Source organism: Panthera uncia, chromosome X (genome assembly GCF_023721935.1).
Source record: "Panthera uncia isolate 11264 chromosome X, Puncia_PCG_1.0, whole genome shotgun sequence".
Taxonomy (NCBI): Eukaryota; Metazoa; Chordata; class Mammalia; order Carnivora; family Felidae; genus Panthera; species Panthera uncia.
The window spans coordinates 95,286,271-95,306,550 of record NC_064817.1 but is presented as its reverse complement, the minus strand read 5'-3'; the positions used below and the strand labels follow the sequence as shown (position 1 = coordinate 95,306,550).

The 20,280-nt window shown below is 35.8% G+C and overlaps 1 long non-coding RNA gene across 1 annotated transcript in view; it reads right to left on the bottom strand.

Annotated features, from left to right (window-relative positions):
- The window catches only part of LOC125931942 (uncharacterized), a 135,500-nt gene that overhangs the window by 106,377 nt on the left and 8,843 nt on the right, over window positions 1-20,280 (bottom strand). Inside the window, exon 2 of the long non-coding RNA XR_007460509.1 lies at window positions 8,095-8,256. This is a non-coding gene — a long non-coding RNA (uncharacterized LOC125931942). The remainder of the gene's footprint in view (window positions 1-8,094; window positions 8,257-20,280) is intronic.

Sequence of the window (20,280 nt, the reverse complement as noted above, 5' to 3'; positions counted from 1 at the left end):
TATATATATATATATATATATATATATATATAATATATGTATATATATACACATATATGTGTATATATATACATATATATATGTATACATACATATATATATACACATATATGTATATATGTGTGTATATATATATATATATATAAAATCTTAAAAAAATTAATGCCTTGAGCAAATGACAAGTGGAAGTCAGAATTAGGAAGTAAAGGGAAATGAACATATATTATGCTAGATGCATATGAATATACATGTATATGGCCTTAATTTAAATCTTGTACTAACCCTGCAAGGCAAATTTCTTTTTTTTTTAATTTTTCTTATGTTTTATTTTATTTTTGAGAGAGAAAGAGTACGTGAGCTAGGTAAGAGCTGAGAGAGGGAGACAGAGGATCCGAAGAGGCCTCCATGCAGACAGCCGAGACCCAATGTAGGGCTTGAACTCATGAACTGGGAAACCATGACCTGAGCCAAAGTCAGACACTTAACCAACTGAGCCATCCAGGTGCCCCGGCAATTTTCTATCATACAGTACATTATGCATTATACCACTTCAATTATTCGATTGAGGAAACTGAGGTTCTAAGAACTTAAGATTTTTTGCCAAAGTCACAGAGTAAATGGCAAAAGAGGATTTAAAGAAATTTGCAAATTTCTATTTCGTTATCAACCTAAAAAAATTATCTGGTTTTATGAAAGATATTCCAAGTAGAAAGTGAATTGTCTGTGCAATCATCTCCAAATAATGAAGAAATTCTCAATAATTCCTTCAGTTTCAAATGCTGGTGAAACCTTTTTGTGAAGTACAAAGTGCGGCATTGGCCAGCTTGACTACACTAAAGCCACACACAGTCAGCATTTCCATTCTTAATGCTGTAGGGGCACTCTGTAACTCATCCATAATCAATCTATGTTGGGCTAAGGTTTGGCATTAAAGGTCATGACTGAAGAGCGCCTTTAAAATAAAAACTCCATTTAACCAACTTAAATAGGAATAGGGCACATGAACAGAGGCTGATTTTCCAAATGATTATAATTCACAGCCAGGTGTCAGATGTAAGTATTTGCTTTATGCTTTCCAGAAGATTGTTGCTGTTTATTTGCATCTGCAAAAAATAATCAAACAGCAGGAGAAAATAATTACAGGTACAGCTAAATCAGGCAATGCCCTTATCCAAAGATACTATGAACATTCACTTCCATTTTCAAAAGGCTTATCATACTAAAATCTCAAAACCACAAACATTGCAGATACCAGTGAAAGAAAATGAAGATGAGAACATAGGGCTAAAGTAAGTAAATATTCTGACCCGAAAGTTGAACATAACAACTTGACAGTGACTTGAGGAATGTAAGAACTCCATAATTGTCTAAAAAAAAAAAGGTAAGTATGAATATTAATGAAATGAAGTACTGGAAAAAATTCCAAAATTGCAACACATCCTGGAAGACTAGTCCTAATGTCATCTAATAAAGACGTTAGTATAATTAGGCAGATTCAAGCAAGTTGGCCATGAGCAGTGGTGTACGTGTAAAATAGCTCTCTACAAATAGACCCTTTCTTTGTATCCTTTGCTCATTTCTGTGGTAGAAATACCCAAAATACATGAATTTAAAGGTATGAATGTGACACCACTGCATGCAGGATTGAAAACAGATGTTTACCACGGGCTCTACTAATCAGATGTTAGCCACCTATGTCACACTGATGGCTCAAACCAATAATATAATCTTCTACCATAGGGTAGGATATTAATAAGAGCAAATTAAACCTAAAACATACAAAAGAAAGAAATTAATAAAGATTAGAAAGGAAATGTATACAATACTGAATAAAAACAACACAGAACAATCAATGTAACCAATGTTGGTTGATTTGTTGAAAAAAATCAACAAAATTGACAAGCAGTTGGCTGAATTAAAATGAAAAAAAGACAGAAGAGAAATCTTATTAAAATAAAAAGTATTGGGTGCTTGGGTGGCTCAGTCGGTTGAGCGTCTGACTTTGGCTCAGGTCATGATCTCACAGTCTGTGGGTTAGAGCCCTGCGCTGGGCTCTGTGCTGACTTCTCAGAGCCTGGAGCTGCGTCGGATTCTGTGTCTCCCTCTTTCTCTCTTCCCTCCCCTGCTCATTCTCTCTCTCTCTCTCTCTCTCTCTCTCTCTCAAAAATAAATATTAAAAAAATTTTAATAAAAAGTATTATAAGGAAATATTATGAGTAACTACTTCCCAAAAGTAAAGGAAATGAATAAAGGAAATGCACAGTTCCTGGAAAGACACAAACTAGTGAAAATGATTCAAAATGAAAGTGAAAACCTGAAAGAACCAATAAACAGCAAAGCTATTGAATCAGTAATTTTGTAAAAATTCCATACTAAAGAAAAGTTCAGGACCAGAAGGCTTCACTGGTAAATTCCTCCAAACATTTAAAGAAGAACTAATACTAATCCTTCATAAATTCTTCTAAAAAACAAGAAGAGAAGGGAACATTCCCAACACACTCTACAAGGTTAATGTTGCCCTTATACCAAAACCAGACAAACATATTAGAAAAAAATTACACAATAATAATATTTATAAATATTGACACAAGATTTTCAACAATATATTATCAAACCAATCTAGCAACTTATAAAAGGGATTATACTTCATAAACAAGTGGGATTTATTACAGGATTGCAAGACTGGTTCAACAATAAAAAGTCAAAGTAATACAACATACAACAGAATTAAGGGCAAAACCCACATCATCATATCAATGAGGGAAAGAAGAAGCATTTGAGAAGATCTGGTACTCTTACATGATAAAAACACTAAAAAATTAGCAACAGAATTGAACTTATCAGCCTGATAGAGGGCATCTACAAAAACCAACCTCTAGTCATGACATAACACAGAAATCATTCCCTTAAATTCAGGAAGAAGACAAATATATCTGCCTTCACCACTTCTATTTTCTTTCTTTCTTTCTTTCTTTCTTTCTTTCCTTCTTTCTTTCTTTCTTTCTTTCTCTCAAGAGTGTGCAAGTGAGAGAGGGGCAGAGAGAGAGGGAGAAAGAGAGAACTCTACAAGGAGCAGAGAGAAAGGGAGAGAGAATCCCACACAGGCTTCACACTGTCAGCACGGAGCCTGAAGCAGGGCTTGAGCTCACTCAATGCAAGGCTCCAACTCACAAACCCTGAGATCATGACCTGAACCAAAGTCAGATGTTTAATGGACTAAGGCACCCAGGCACCCCCTGCCTTCGTCTCTTCTATGTAATATTACACTATAAACTCTGGCTAAGGCAACTAGGCAAGAAAAAAATAAAGACATCTAAATTGGAAAAGAAATAAAACTCCCTCTTTGCACATGATACAATCTTATATGTAGAAAATCATAAGGAAGCCACTAAAACAACTATCAGAATAAATGAGTTCATTAAGGATGCAGACTACAAAATTGACGTACACAAATTAACTGTTTCTATGTATTAGCAATGAAAAATCAAAAAAGAAATTATACAATTATGTAAATTTCATTTATAGTAGCATAAAAAATACTTAGGTGTATATTTGTCAAAAGAAGTAGAAGGTTTATATATTCAAAACTTCAAAACATCACTGAGAGAAATTAAGTAAGTACTACACAAATGGGAAGACATCTGTGATCATGAAGTGGAAGACTTAAGACCTTGTTAAAATTGCTATACTACATAACTGATGTACAGATTCAACATAACCTCTATCAAAATAGCATCTAGCCTTTTAGAAGAAACAGAAAGATTATCCAAAATTTCATATGAAAATACAAGAGACCCAGAATATCCAAGAGAATTTTAAAAAAGAATGATCTTGGAAGAGACATATTTCTCTAAATCAAAACTTAGTACAAAGCTATAGCAATCGAGAAGAGTTTGGTACTTGCCAATAGAAAGACATATAGACCAAAGGAATGAAAATGAAATACAGAGATAAAGCTTGTATATTTATAATGCATTAATTTTTTATGTTTATTTATTTTAGAGAGAGAGACAGAGCATGTGGGAGGGGCAGAGAGGGCGGGAGACAGAGGATCTGAAGCAGGCTCTGCACTGACAGCAGAAAGTCCTATGGGGGGCTTGAACTAATGAACTGTGAGATCATGATCAAGCCAAAGTCAGACGCTTATCTGACCGAGCCACCCAGACACCCTATAATATATTGATTTTTGACAAGAATGCCTTGATGACTCATTGAAAAATAATAACCTTTTGAACAAATGATTCTAGAACAAATGAATATCCACTTGCAAAAGCATGAAGGTGGACCCCTACATCACACCACATTCAAAAAGTAACTCAAAATACATCACAGACCTATGTGTAAAATCTAAAACTATAAAATTCTTTGAAGGAAATCAAGGACTAAATACCCATGATTGTAGATTAAGCAATCATTTCATAGATATGGCTTCAAAAGCACAAATGACAAAAAAAAAAGAGGATAAATTGGACTACATGAAAACTAAAATCACTTCTGCTTAAAGAACTACCATAAAGTGAAAAGATAATTCACAGAAAGGATGAGAATTTTTGCAAATCATATATGTGTCATAACAGAGTTCTATCAAGAATATATAAAGAACAATACTAACTTGATACTAAAAAGACAACTCATCAGATCAATGGGAAATTAGATTTAAAGGAAAACCTTTCTCTAAACACTTCTGACACCAAATGTTAGGTTTTTCCCCATACCAACTGATTTTCCAACTCCCTGGACACCAATAGGGTGCCCTATAATGAAATTCAACATTACTCCAGGTACTTAGTGTCAGACTCTAAAGGTTTAATGGCTCTGTTTCACCGGACTACCCTCACTTCAGATGCCAGCTGCACGTAATGGTCCCCAGGATATTCACATTTCTGTCCCACCCAACCAGAAACTTGAAGGTTCCCGTAACCTCCCTGCCTCAAGATTAATTATTTATTAGAATGGCTCATAAAACTCAAGAGACATGTACTTATGTTTAGCAGTTCATTATAAAGGATATTATAAAAATATAGATAAACAGTAAGATGAAGAAGTACATAGGACAAGGTCTGGAAATGTCTGGAGTATAGGAGCTCGGGGTGCATCATCCTCCAAACACACGCATGCATCCCCAATCCTGAAATTTCTCTAAACAACGTACTTTCAGAATTTTTGTGAAGGCTTCATGACATAGGAATAAACAGGTATTCACTACATTAATCTAGACAGCTCTTCCCTCTCCTTCCTGTAGGATGTGGGTGGTACTGAATGTTCCAAGCTTCTAATCATGGCTTGGTCTTTCTGATAATTAGTCCCTGTGCTGAAGCTACTCAAAAGCCCACCAATAGTTGCCAGATTTGGACCAAAGACCCTCCTAACACCCAGGAAATTCTAAGGGGTTTGGAAGCCCTGTGCCAAAAACCAGGGATACATACCAAATATATATTTTGTATTATGCCACAAGATTTGGAGCAACTACACATAAAAAAATAGTCAAAATCATTAGTCATTTAGGAAATGTAAATCAAAACTACAATGAGAAAGCACTTCACACCTGCTAGGAGAGGTAACATTTAAAAAGAAACAAATACAACACCACACGACAAGTGTTAGGGAGAACGTAGAGCAGCTAGAACCCTCAGACATTGCTGGCGGGAATATAAAATGCTACAGTTGCTTTTGGTAACAGTTTGCCATTTCCTCAAAATTTTTCAACATGGAGTTACATAGGACTGAGTAGGTATATACCCACTCCTGTGTATATACCCAAAAGAAATAAACATAGAAGTCTGAACAAAACTTGTACACAAATGTTCCTAGGAACATTGTCAATACTAGCCACATAGTAGAAACAACATTTACCAAATAATGATGGGCAAATAGCATGTGATATGTTGATGCAACGGAATATTACTCAATAGTAAAAAGAATTGCTGATGCATGCTATAACATGGATGAACCTCAACAGCATTATTCTATATTGTATGATTCCATTTATCTAGCTGTCTAGAATTGCAGAATCTGAAATATCATTTCCTAGAGCTGGAGGTGGGGGAAATGGGGAGTTAATGCCAATGGCAACATGTTTATTTCTAGGAGAATAAAAATGCTTTAAAATTAGATATGGTAATGGTTGTACGTGAATTTACCAAAAAGCCCTAAATTGTATATACTAAATGGGTGAATTTTATGGGAGTAAATTATAGTATCTCAGTAAAGCTTTATAAAAAAAAAGTAAAATCAACTAACATTTACAGAGTACTTATTAAGGCCCAAGCACTATGCTATTTATTTTATACTTCTTATCTGACCAAATTCTAATGATAATGCTATGAGTTAGGTATTATCATTAAACTTGTTTAAAAGAAGGATAATCTAAGGATCAAAAAGTCAAGTGTTCCTAGGTCTGACAGCTAGCAAGTAGTAAAACTGAATTTCAACCCAGGTTTGTTTTATTTCAAAGGCCATGCCTGCAATTTAACCACCGCCTGGTCATTGGGAAAGAGAGGGTCACTGAAGAATAAATGGACATCGTGAAACTGTGTAGAAAGAGCAAGCAAGGGTCTATGGAGGGAACATTGGGAAACTATCGTTTGAGGGGCCAAATAGAGGAAACAAAACAGAGAGGATGAAAAAGATGAATAGAAAAGTGAGAGAAAAGTAGCTCAATGGAATGATATTAATTATATGTGCTTATCATATGTTAGCACACAGGTGCTGAGAATACAACAATAAATAAGACATAGTTACTGTCCCCAAAAGATACTAGAGAAAATAGATAATTATTTTCTTTAAAAGTCAGAGTCTAAATGGAGGTTTGACATAGCGCCTGTAGACTTCTGCCGGATGCTATTCAAGGACGTATTCACATGGGCTTCAGGAAAGACAGCAGAGGCAAATTTCAGTTTAAATGGCTGTCTTCAGCATCACATTATTGATCCTTTTTGTATTACTCCATCTCACAAAACACCTTCCCTTAAGCTCCCTTACCTTTCCGATGCTTAGCAGTCTATTTTAACTTCTTCCCCTTGTTGTCTGCAAATAACCAGCTATCAGTCACTTAAACCACAGCGTGAATGAGTTAGTATTATGTGAAACTTTGGTAGAAATGAAGTGAAATAAATCACAGGTCTTATGAAAATTCTCCAAAATGTAAAGATGCAAAGTGCTCAGAATAATGTATTATTTAGTCTGTACCATTTATTGCATAATCTATATAAACATAATCTAAGTATCAAAAAGTTGATATATATATATATATATATATCATGTTTTTCAGAATATTCTATAAATACTTTGAGAGCAAGAACCATATTTTCTATATACCCTAGACATATACTTCGCAGAGTACCGATGCAGGAATAAATATATGCTCACGGCTTGTTTGACTGATTAGGAATTCTGTTAATTTTATCCAAATAATATTTCATGATATTTTCCAGGGAGTGAGAAATAGGTTTGATTTACTTATGCCCTTTACCAAAAACCAGAGGAAATTATGATAATTCCCTTCCCATAGTAATGATTTCTGAATTCACATTTTAATAATTGTAGGACTTTCCTTTTGATTATATCAATATTTTAACTCTAGTAAAAATAATGGACTTTCAAATGCACTACATCATTCTCTCTTCACAAAGAAGGGCTTCTTATATTTTTGAAATTCTAAGCTGTTGAACTAGACGAAATGAGTGATTTGTCCCTTAGAAAAGGCAGATGTCTGTAGGTATGTTGTTTAAGAAACCCCTTGGGGCAAGGCTGGAGGGAATATATGCTAACTTCAAACCTACATATCTTCAAAACTCTCTTGAATAAAGAATATCTATACACAGTAGGCCAAGTCCTACAGGTCTTTCTTAGGAAAAGTTCCCTTTGGACTCAGTAGGAGCTTTCTCTGCATAAGGATTTCTAGCTCAGTAGAGCCTGAACTGACAATAAAAAATCCTTCACCCCTGCAGGCAAATCCTCAGATTAAAGTATATAAAGAAAATTAGAAACAAGGAGTTTCTGGTGAAATATCCCCCTAATCAGGTTTGGAAGCTGCTGAAACCTATAGCCCCTTAAATTTGTACACAAAGAAAAAGTACTTAATTCAAAGCTTACCAGGAAGGCGAAAGGTCCTTGAACAAGAAATCATCTCTTGGAAAAGAAGAGCAGGTGCCCATCTTTACTGCCTAACTTGAAGATCATCAGTTGGAACTCTTCCCTCCATGACTATTTTCATCCCTGTTCTCTCTGGTTCTGAAATGCTGGCAACACCGGAGCCTTAGAAAGGAGAAATTGGTGATTAATATTAATTGCACATTTACCATGTTCAAGGCATCAGTACCTCAGTCCTTCTAACAACCTAATGAGTCAGGATTATTATTCCTATTTTTAAAATGAGTACACTGAGGTACAAGAAAGTTCAACAATTAGTCCAAGGCCACACAACTAGCAAGTGGCAAGGACATTGAACACAAAGTATAATGCTCCAGGATCCAATACTCCGAATATGGAGATACCCACAGTCCTTCAGGCTAGTCATGAAGGTCACAGAGGAGAAACAGTGAATTCTCCAGTATGTTTAAAATGGCTGATTTGGCAGGTGAGAGTGGGAAAGTGAAATACCTATAACACACTTGAAAAAAAAAATTCCCGTTCGGGTGCCTGAACCTTAGAAGTTAATTTAATGTAACCTGTCTACAGGGGATTTTCTGTATGGCAAGAGTATTTATTCATATAACATCATGAGAATTTGTGCCTTCTGCAAATACTATAACCCCTGCTGGTATGTGAAGGAAATATTTATCTGATTTTCAACCTCGAATAAATATTGCTGTAAGAATCTTCTGGAGTGTTTTTTGAAAATAAGTCAGCAGCTAATACTAATTTTCCCTTAAAGTTCTATAAACTCATTGCAAAAAAGCCATTTTCAGGAAATTTGCCTGTTCACACTTGTGTAAATCTACAAGGCAGGTATTACTTCATATCCCATAAAATATAATATCAACTCAAGGCAGACAAATAACATTTATCATCCGTCAGTCAAGTGCTTTCATTTTGCAGTTTTATCTGCTATCCAAAAGCTACTTGTTTACTGGGCACTCTTATCTTTTCTCTGCATGAACTGCCCTTGCAATAAAGCAAGCCCAGGATTTTGACAATGCATGGAGATTTGGTTTTGATTTGAAACCAGGTCAAGATTTCACTTTGATTCCCTTCTCTTAGATGCTTGTATTTCATACAAAGCCATAATACCAAACCTGGCCTGAACTGTGAGCATCTCTCTCTATTATGGGAAGAAGGAGAAATATCTCCTGAGTAGCTCACCAACAACAAATTAATCTCTAGGTTTGTCAAGGGATTTTCTCAGAGTAATAAATGATCTGATACGATTGGAATTGCTGACATCTAGTCAAAGCAATATAAAAAGGGAACAGTCTATTGACTCTTCTAAGCATTTCACTTTAGAAATAACACTCAATAGGTGTCAAAGGGTAAAATGAAAGCATCATCTTTTTCAATTGCCAAATGACAAAGATGCCCTATTTAGGAGGAATTGAAAGGCCCATCTTGCCACAAATCTCTCCCCCACCAGGATATCGGGTTTCTTGAACATACTGCCATAACCATTTCTTCTCAGAGAACTGCTAGAGGGAGATGTAGTCATTTTACTCATTTAAGAGGCTGTATTAACAACAAATGTTAAGTATCTTTCTTCTATGTCACCATTATATACTATGCCAACCTCTCTCATCACATTTATCATTCTGCATCATGATTGCTTATATTCAGCCTCTCATATAATCTCTTATATCCTTGAGGAAAGGGACTGATTAGGCTAAAATTTCCAATGCCTAGAAGGATATCCAGTCTACTAAGTCATATCTCCATAGTAAATATTCTAGGAATGTATAAATGAATGGAGAGAGGAAGAAGTAATACAGACATGAATTAGAAATTGGAATGACAAATTTTATTATTAAGCCATTATCAACCAGAGCACAAAGCAAACTCCCCCAAAAGAGGGTACAACCTGGTGGCTTTTCAAGTTACATGAAACCTATAGATGAGTTTTAGGTGATTCATACAGTATAATCAAGAAGTGTTTTAAAAAATTACTTTCATTATTGAACACCTAGGAGATTTCATATTATTTAAAAAAAATCAATTATGTCTGGCTCTTCATGCGAAGCTGGAAGATAGCTCGATCAGTCAATATAAGGGTCAATATTCCTATGGGGCAGTCATCTGCTGTCCCCATTAGATGGGGCTTGGACTTTCCTTTTCTTTACGGTCCCTAGATGATCCAGTTTTTTTCTTTATGTAAACTGCCTAGCCAGTATAACTCCTTGAGATCCTTCTAATTCAGAAGAACATGAGTAAATAAGGACCAAAATGAAAAGTACTAGCACTTCCTGAGCACACTGGCATCGTGGGGAAAGGCGCACCAGTACTAAACAAAACCTCAGCCTTGCCACATCAGTTTTTTAAAGAGTAAATCCTATAAACAGGAACAACCACAACTACAGAATGAAGTGTTATGACACCCTCATTCTTTATAGACCATAATGTAGCATTTTGGCTAACTGAAAACTTTAGACAACAAACACTATTTTCACTGAAGTGTTTCAGTTAATGTTGAGGCTGAAAATAAATGAAGAAAGTGGTTCAGATGGTGTTTGCTCAATTAAAGAGCCAATCAATAATTTCTTTTCATGAACCTTGGGATATAATTTTGCTTTCTTCCATTCACATGCAAATGCACTATTTCAAGTGAACAAAAGATGCCCAAAGAAAGAAAATCAAACATTATGTATCCTAATACTAGGGGTATAACATGCCAAGTCAATTTTTTTATAAAGCATTTTTTTCAGCTTTTGTACAATAGGGCAGCTGTTTCTATTCATCCAGAGTCTGTCTGTCTGTCTTTCTTTCCTTTTTCCCTTTCTTTCTTTTTTTCTTTCCTTTTGTCTTTCATTCATTTCCTTTCTGAGGAAACTGGTGAATATGATTACAGCAGAGTGGCTTCCTAAAATCATATTCAAAATGACAGCATTTTCTTTTTAAGTATCATTGACAAATGTAAAGTGTTTCTACAACAAAGCCAAATTATAAAAACCCAAATGTTTGTTAGCAGCAAGAGTCACTGCGGAAACCATTTCTATACATTGGTTTTTTTTTTTTAATTTTTGGGTAGAAAATTGTATAAAAAGATGGTAAACTAAAAATGTTAGAAAGAAAGTATGAAAATGTGCACCAATCAGACTTTGAGATGATTGCATCTACTATCAAAACCAGCAATATTTCTATTTACAAACTAAACGTACTACTTCCAATATAAAATAACTTGATAAATTTTCTCATTACTTTCAGTGGCTTTACAAAGCACGTAAGGTGAGGTAGGTTGATAAAAACACTTGAGAAAATAGATATTGATATGCAGAGAAAAATTCAGCTGAAATATGTAGCTACAGAGAAAAATTCAACAGATGAAATTGCTACTTTTTTGCTTCTATCAAAATAATTAATAAGCATTCTCTAAATCACTGACTAAACACTAGACTCCACAACTGTATTATTATGACTTGAATGAAGAAACGGGAACACCCTTTGACAATGTTATAATCATTTTAGGTTTTAATTTATAAGGAATAATTGATGTCTGTGAATGACATGCTACTTGTTGTTGAAGGAAGGTTCTTTTCCTAAACTTTTTCTTTAATGTTTATTTATTTATTTTGAGAGAGAGAGAGGGCAAGCAGGAGAGAGGCAGAGAGAGAGGGAGACAGAATCCCAAGCAGGATCCATGCTGTCGGCACGGAGTCCAACGTGGGGCTCCATATCAGAACCATGAGACCATCGCCTGAGCCGAAATCAAGAGCTGGGCACTTTAACCAACTGAGTCCCCCAGGGGCCCCTGAAGGAAGGTTCTTTTAAAACATCAGATGTTTTTATTCGCTAAACAAGAGAAGTAGTATTTATTGAGGATTATTTGTATACGGCTACACATGTGTTATCCATCTCAATATAGATATATATCTCAACATATATAGTCACATTTCATAAATATAAAATGAGTATAATAATATTTATTTCAGGGGCACCTGGCTGGCTCAGTCCATAGAGAATATGACTCTTGATCTCAGGGTCATGAGTTCGAGCCCCACATTGGATACAGATATTATTTACAAATATATTATTTATCACATAATGTAACTATATGTACCACACTTATATCTAAGAGAGAGAGAGACAATATGATGTAGACATGATTATTTTCCTCACTTTACATATTAAAAAACTGAAAGTGGTAAAGTAGCTAAATCAAGATCACATGACTAATCAATGGTAAAAATAGCATTCTGATCCATCTTTCCTAAACTCCAAAGTTCATCCACATTGCATTTGGTTACACAAACTTACACTATGGTCAATGATTCCCATATTTTAAATATTAAGGTATTCTTTTCCAGGTAGGAGACTGAATTTTCAGTAAGTTATACACTTTTTGCTTGATTTCCATTATAACAAAGAATACCAGAATCGCTACGGAAGAGAAACATGAGTCAACATTCACTACTGAATTGAGCGAGATGACCTGGATGAAAGCTGTTATCCATATCTTTCCAAGGCAAAGCAAAAAGAAAAGGATTAAAATGTGGCCTTTAAGCAGGCAGAAACTCCTGACACCAAAAAACTTCAACTGACAGTAATCTGGCCAAACCCCCAAGCAGAAGGTTGGCTTCAAGAAATGTGGTAAAGCTCAATTATTATTTGTTTGTTTTAATTTTTTAATGTTTATTTTTGAGAGAGACACACACAGAGTGCAAGTGGGGGAGGGGCAGAGAAAGAGGGAGACACAGAATCCGAAGCAGGCTCCAGGCTCCGAGCTGTCAGCACAGAGCCCGACACAGGGCTCGAAGCCACGGGCTGTAAGATCATGACCTGAGCTGAAGTCGGACGCTCAACCGACTAAGCCACCCAGGCATCCCAGCTCAATTGTGATTTGTAAAGAAAATATACCAAATTCTGCACAATGATACAGAAGTTGCCTTTTTTGTAGGCAGGCAGGGCCTAAAAGCTAATCTTCTTTGTCACAATTGAAGAAACAAATGTATGGTGACCAACGGGAAAAAATGAATTAAAATCACCTCAGATTCATTCAGAAAAAGAGATTTGATAAAGGCTTTTCTTCTGTTCTCATCTCATTCTAGAGAATATCAGTATCTTCCTTCAATTATGTTCTCTGATCTAAAACAACCCACTTCTAATTTAAAACAGTTTTACGGAGGTGGGGCAACTGGGGGGCTCAGTCAGTTAAGCATCCAATTCTTGATTTCAGCTCAGGTCATGATCTCTCAGTTCATGAGATCTAGCTCATGTCAGCTCTGTGCAGCATAGAGCCTGCTTGGGATTCTTTCTCCCCCATTCTCTCTACCCCTTCCCTGCTCACTCACTTACTCTCTTTCTCTCCCTCTCTCAAAATAAATAAAACTTTTTTTAAAAAATAGAAGTTTTATTGAGGTATATTTACATACTATAAAATGCACCCATCATAAATTTACAATTCAATGATTCTAGTAAATGTATACTTGGCGCAATAATCACTACAATTCAGTTTCAGAATATTTACATAACTTCAAAAAGTTCCTTTGTGCCTATTTGCAGTTTCTGTTTCATCCCAGTACTAGGCAACTACTGATTTGCTTTCTGTTTCTATAAATTTCCTGTTCTGTAATTTCATATAAACAGACATACAATATGTAGTCTTTATGTGTGGCTTCTTTTTTTTAAACTTTTTTAAATTAATTTTTTAATGTTTGTTTGTTTGTTTGTTTTGAGAGACAGCATGAGCAGGGGAGGGGCAGAGAGAGGGGGAGAGAGAGAATCCCAAGCAGGCTCCCCACTGTCAGTGCAGAGCCTGATGTGGGGCTCGAATGCATGAACCATGAGATCATGACCTGAGCCAAAACCCAAAATTCGGACACTTAACCAACTGAGCCACCCAGGCACCCCTGTGTGTGGGTTGTTTCACATAGCACCTTTTGGAGGTAAATTTAATCTGTAGCATTTTCTAAGAGTTTCTTCCTTTTTTGTTTGCGTAGAGTGACACACAACGTTACATTAGTTTCAGGTGTACAACTTAGTGATTTGACAATTTTATGCATTACATTCTGTTCACAAGTGTAGCTACCATCTGTCACATTACATCACTTTAACATATCATTCACTGTATTCCTTATCTTGTGCCTTTTATTCACGTGACTTATTCATTCCAAGCCTGGAAGCCTGTATCTCCCTCTTCCCACTTCCCTTCACCAATATACTACACACACACACACACACACACACACACACACACAGGAATATTATGCATCCATAAAAAAGAATAACATTGTGCCATCTGAGTCAAAATGGGTGGATATCGAGGGTATTATGTTAAGTGAAATAAGTAAGATATCTATAAACTGCATTCCCTTGGGGTAAGTGGCTGGCTCAGTCAGTAAAGCGTGTGACTTTTGATCTTGGAGTTCTGAGTTCGAGCCCCACACTGGGTGTAGAGATTACTTAAAAAAAAAACTGCATTCCCTCAATTTGACAGGTGATGTGATGAATGAACATATCCTTTAGAGCCTACCAAAATAAGTTTAAATTCTGTCCATTGCTTGAAACTCACAGCTCACAATTTCATCAACTCTAAAATGAACATTATACTAACTTCATGGGGAAGTTATGAGAAGTAAATAAGATATGGAGTGATTTGCAAGTATTTCTAAAAAGCCTCAGAAACTTTTATTCAAATTAAATCTTGGGAAGCCCATCACATACAACAGATAAATGCACAGCTAATAATGACGCCACCAGGATAGAGAAGGAATTCAAGAAATTTGGAAACGATTGTGATTATGTATACAAAGATTTTAGTGCTTGCCATAAAAGAGGAGAAAATAAATGGCAGCAATTAATATTACATAACCACTGTTCTTTAAATCAGCACTTGAAAAGAAACTTTAGTCATGGACCACTGGGAATAAGGTTGGAAGCAAAAGATGTTTTGGCCCATTTATTTCACTTTAACAAGTTTGTTACAGGGAATGTTGCTTTCGAACTTAACAACAATTCCAAATCAAATTACAATGTAAATGCACTATAGCAGTTGGTCATGTAACAGACTTTGTTCCTAAATTTAGCATCTACACAAATAATTATTTCTAGCATAGTTTCTGTGTTGAAGAAACCATGAGGCATAAGAGAGCACACTGAACCTCACGGTAAGAGACCTAATTTCTAATTTGAATTCTAATACAAACTACATAAAAAAAATTTATAACCTTTAAGTTTACTGATTTTCTTCTAGCATGGAGGTCAGCACACCTTTCCTGTAAAAGGCTAGGCACTAAATATTTTATGCTTTCTGAGCCACAGATCTCTATTTTAATGACTCAATTCAGCTGCTAAGGCCCAGAATCATTGATAGTCAATACATTAACAAATGGTTACAGCTGAGTCTCAATGAAATTTTATTTACAAAAACAGATGGGGGACAGGATCTGGCCCCCTGGCCATAGATTTTCAAACTCTGCCAAAAAAAATACCAGAGTTGGACCAAACTATTAATTTCCAACCTAGCTATGCATTGTGATAATTTGGAGTAGCTTTCATAAAATACAGATTTCTGGTCCCAATCACAACTCACTGAATCAAAATACCAAGAGTAACATTCAACAATCTCTAAAACCCAGGCTCCCTAAGTAATTTAAATGCAGGTTCACATACAATATTTATCAATTCCTGAACTACATGATTTCTAAGGCCTCTTCCAACCCTAATGTTCTTTGATGTATAGGTATCTTCCAAAGTCATTTTGATCAATATTTAACATACTTATAAATACATGATATATTGAAATAATTTCATATCTTTTGGTGAAAGAAACTGGGAAAAACTTATGTAGAATATATGAAGAGATTAATTTATATAACAAAATGTGTATAAAACATGGACATGCTATAAATATTACTACTCTTAAAAAAAAACCCAGAAGTCCTTGGATTTCACATTCTGACGCATTTCTCTTAGAACAATGATTCTCTAACTATTTGGTCTTTAGGAAGCCTTAACACTCACTGTTTATTTGCTGAGAACCTTAAAGAGATTTTCCTAATAAGGATGTAGGCAAAGTTTGAGCATATCTCTTTATATTTTTTATATTTCAAATTAAAACTGACAAAAATTGTAAATTAGCTATTATTGTAATAATACAAAACCTTTAGGAATGTCTGGGTGACTCAGTCAGTTAAGCGTCCAACTTCAGCTCAGGTTATTATCTTGCGGTTGGTGGGTTCAAGCCCTGTGTTGGGCTCTGTGCTGACAGCTCAGAGCCTGGAGCCTGCTTCAGATTCTGGGTCTCCCTCTCTGTTTGTTCCTCCCCTGCTCACATTCTGTATCTCTCTCAAAAACAAATAAAATATGTAAAAAATAATAATAAAACTTTACATGTTATAATTTTTAAAAACTATACTTTAAAAAATCTTGAGAAAAGTAGCATCGTTTTGCAGTTTTTCATCTTTTTAAGATCTGGTTTAACAGGGGGCACCTGGGTGGCTCAGTGGGTTAAGTGACTTCGGCTCAAGTCATGATCTCACAGTTCATGAGTTGGGCTCTATGCTGACAGCTCAGAGCCTGAAGCCTGCTTCAGATTCTGTCTCCCTCTCTCTCAGCCCCTCCCTCACACACACTATATTTCTCTCAAAAATAAACATTAAAAAAAAATTTTTTTAAAGATCTGGTTTAATAGAAGAGAGTTAAGTTTTCCTACCTGCCTCTGCATTCAGTCTGTTACTATACATCGTATTGGTTGAAGTATATGATGAAAATTGAGCCAAACATCGACATGTAATTGGAAACTAGATATTTTAAAACCATTTTCAGATACATGTAGATATTCTCATTTGATACTACACCAAAATTGAACAACTATCATTTCAAGGTTAATTGAAACGTGGAAAGTAAAATTTTAACAATATATTTTTTGGTTGGCTACATTCAAAGTCATTGGTTTATCTTGCCCTCTGAATGCACCTTTTACTCCATGCTTAATTTTGTAACATCAAACACTGGTCATCTGAAAACTACTGGTCAGATTTTCCAAATGCTAACACCTTTCATTATATAATATCGCAAAATAGTATGTATTAATATGACCACCAATCTCATAAGAAAAGCTATTAATTATTGGGTAACAGTCACAAATTTTCCAAGATATTAATTTTTACCCCAAATCACAAAGTTTAACATTGGTAACTCTCTGTTGTCTTCTATGAAGTGGCAAGCTGGCTTGATTAATTAAAAAAAAATCTTTAAACACCTAAATGTGATTAATCATATTTTGTAGGTCTGTCGAGTACAAATGGGGTTCCATGGAAAATTGGTCACTTCACCTAATATTTTAAACAACGACACAAATGAATTTCAAAAAAATCACACTTGGAAAATTAAAAAAATACTTTAATTACCCAAAACTGGGATTAGATTGCAAGACTTGAAGGATAAACACGCTGGCACAATCATCAAAATGGGCCTGCTGACTAGAAACTGAAATTAATTCAGGACAAACTGATAAAAAGAAACAAAAGTCTATTTTTTTTTAATTTACAGTCATCTAAGCTATTTGGGAGAGAAAACAGCCACAAGTACTATTAACACAAAAGATTATGCGATCTTCATGTAACTCATTAATAGGGTATATTTCAGCAAATAATGGGTGGAAATTCAAGGAACCGAACAAAACTTCTGTCAAATCTATAGCAAAGCAACAGTGGTGTAGCCCTAAATACTTGTTATCAGCCTACACAAATATCAAAGTCTTTCTTTTAGGGATGAATTATTCTATTTTCAATCAAAATTGAAAAATGGACACTAAGAATTTGTTGTGGTCAGGGGGGCCTGGGTGGCTCAGTTGGTTGGACATCCGACTTCAACTCAGGTCCTGATCTCGCAGCTCGGGAGTTGCAGCTCCGGAGTTGGAGCCACACATCTGGCTGTCCGCTGTCAGCACAGAACCTGCTTTGCATCCTCTGTCTCCTTCTCTCTCTGCCCCTCCCCTGCTCATGCTCTCTCTCTCAAAAATAAATAAAAATTTAAAAAAATGTATATACAAAAAAAGAATTTATTGTGATCAAGACATTGTATTAAGCACTACTTAAAAATGAAGGTATAAAAATATGGCTTCAGACATAATAAACGACATGCCTTTCCCATTACTCAAAAGGCTGTTCCTCGCTCTCTGCCCCTCCCCCACTCATGCTCTGTCTCTCAAAAATGAATAAACGTTAAAAAAAACTTTAAAGGCTGCTCCATTCTTTTTTGCCTTTATTCTCAATATTCTGCCTACAATGTTCTCTCCCCAAATGTCTATGTCAAACAAGAAAATACCCTGCTATTAAAGGAAAATCTTACACTTGCAACTAATGCACATACCCCATAGTAACACTTTCAACTTTCTCTCTCCAGAAATAAGCATTACCCGGTGTGTTCACTGTGTGTCATATACCTTTGTGGGAGGCAGCCTCTAAGATGGTCCCAATGAGTCCTACTTCCTGGTATTCATGCCCGACGGTAATCTTTCCCCATCGTTACGAAATAGAGACATGCTTCTAACAAATAGAATATGGCCAAAGTGATGAGAAGTCACCTCTGAGGTCAGGTTACAAAATGATTGTGGCTTCGATCCTGAGCCCTCACTCTCATTCTTTGCTTACCTTCCCTCGAGAATCCAGCTGCCATAACCTCGAAGGAAGGGCCCCCCTATCATGGTAAGGAATGGAGTCCCCAAGACATGAAGAGCCTGTGAGAAAATAACATTTGGCAACCCCCACATGAGCCAGTTTAGAAGTGCATCTCTTAGCCCCAGTAGAGTCTCGAGATGAGTGCAATCCCTGCTGACAGCTTGACTACAACCTCAAGAAAAACCTTGAAATAGAGGCAACAACTGAGTTGCACGTGGATTCCTGAACCACAGAAACTGTAGGATAATAAATATTTGCTATTTTGGGTACTGAAGCTTCAGTGCAATTTGGTACACAGGAATACATAACTAATACATCCACTATGTTTTCTAATTTTTACTATATTTGTATGTATACATTAACAATAAATAGTTTTATTTATGGGTTTTAAAACATATTGTATAAACTCATTTCCACCTTTTTAATTTCACAGTATTTCTGAGCTTTGTCCATGCTCTTATATGAATAGGTATACATTACTCATTTTAACTGCTGCCTGGTATTCTGTATCATAATGAAATCATTTATTTTTTCAACCACTCTTTGGGGTAAAGATGGATTGTTTATACACCATCACCATAATAAACATTATGGCAAGGAGCCATGAGTACACATGAATCCCTCTGCACACGCTTAAAAATTTCTTCTTGAAACAGTATTGCTGTGTTATAGGATATATGCATTCCAACTTTATGGCTACTACCCAACTGTTCTCACAAGTAATTTTATCAACACAATTTTCACCACAGATGTGAAAAACTTCCTTTCCCCACATCTCTACAAATATTATCAGAAGAATCAGTGCTCCAGAAACATATGGGCAGTCAAATGATGATAAATAAAGGATGATTTAATAAAAGAATTAATCTTAAGTGGTGTGGGCAGGTTGCAGGGAAAAGACGTGGGATTGTGTGGCATCCCAGAGCTGTGACCATTACTGGCTCATAAGTGATGAGGAGTGGGAGGGCGTACTAGAGCAAGGAAGGAAGTCTCATAAGTCCCCTTCAGAGAGGGTAGGAACTTCAGACAAAAGACATAGCTCAGCCACTGTCCAATCCTGCAAGGAGTGCGTCTGGGAAATCAATGTCTGTATGCTACTCTTTTACACTGCTCTGATCTCTTCTCAAGGCTCCTTACTGATGCACATTAAAAAGCATTGGAAAGGACACCCACCAATGTACTCCATACATGTCGCCACCTGGAGCAAGACTGAAAGTGTATCTCAAGGGAAAAACAGAAATATGATGAAATTCCATTCCTTACCTCGCAGCGTTATCTATTCTTGTCCTTCATCTAGATGAGAAATACAGATCTCTAAACACAGGGAACACAACAAGTCCATCATATAAATTAAGAAGCATGGTGTGCTATTAGTGTTATATTCTGACTTAGAACCAAAAACTGTACCTACCATCTATGTAAGATATTGAAGGTGATTTATGTACCTGTGATGTCACAAAATACCAATGATTATACAGGTAACACTTCTCAACAATGAAATTTTCCTTCCATTCCA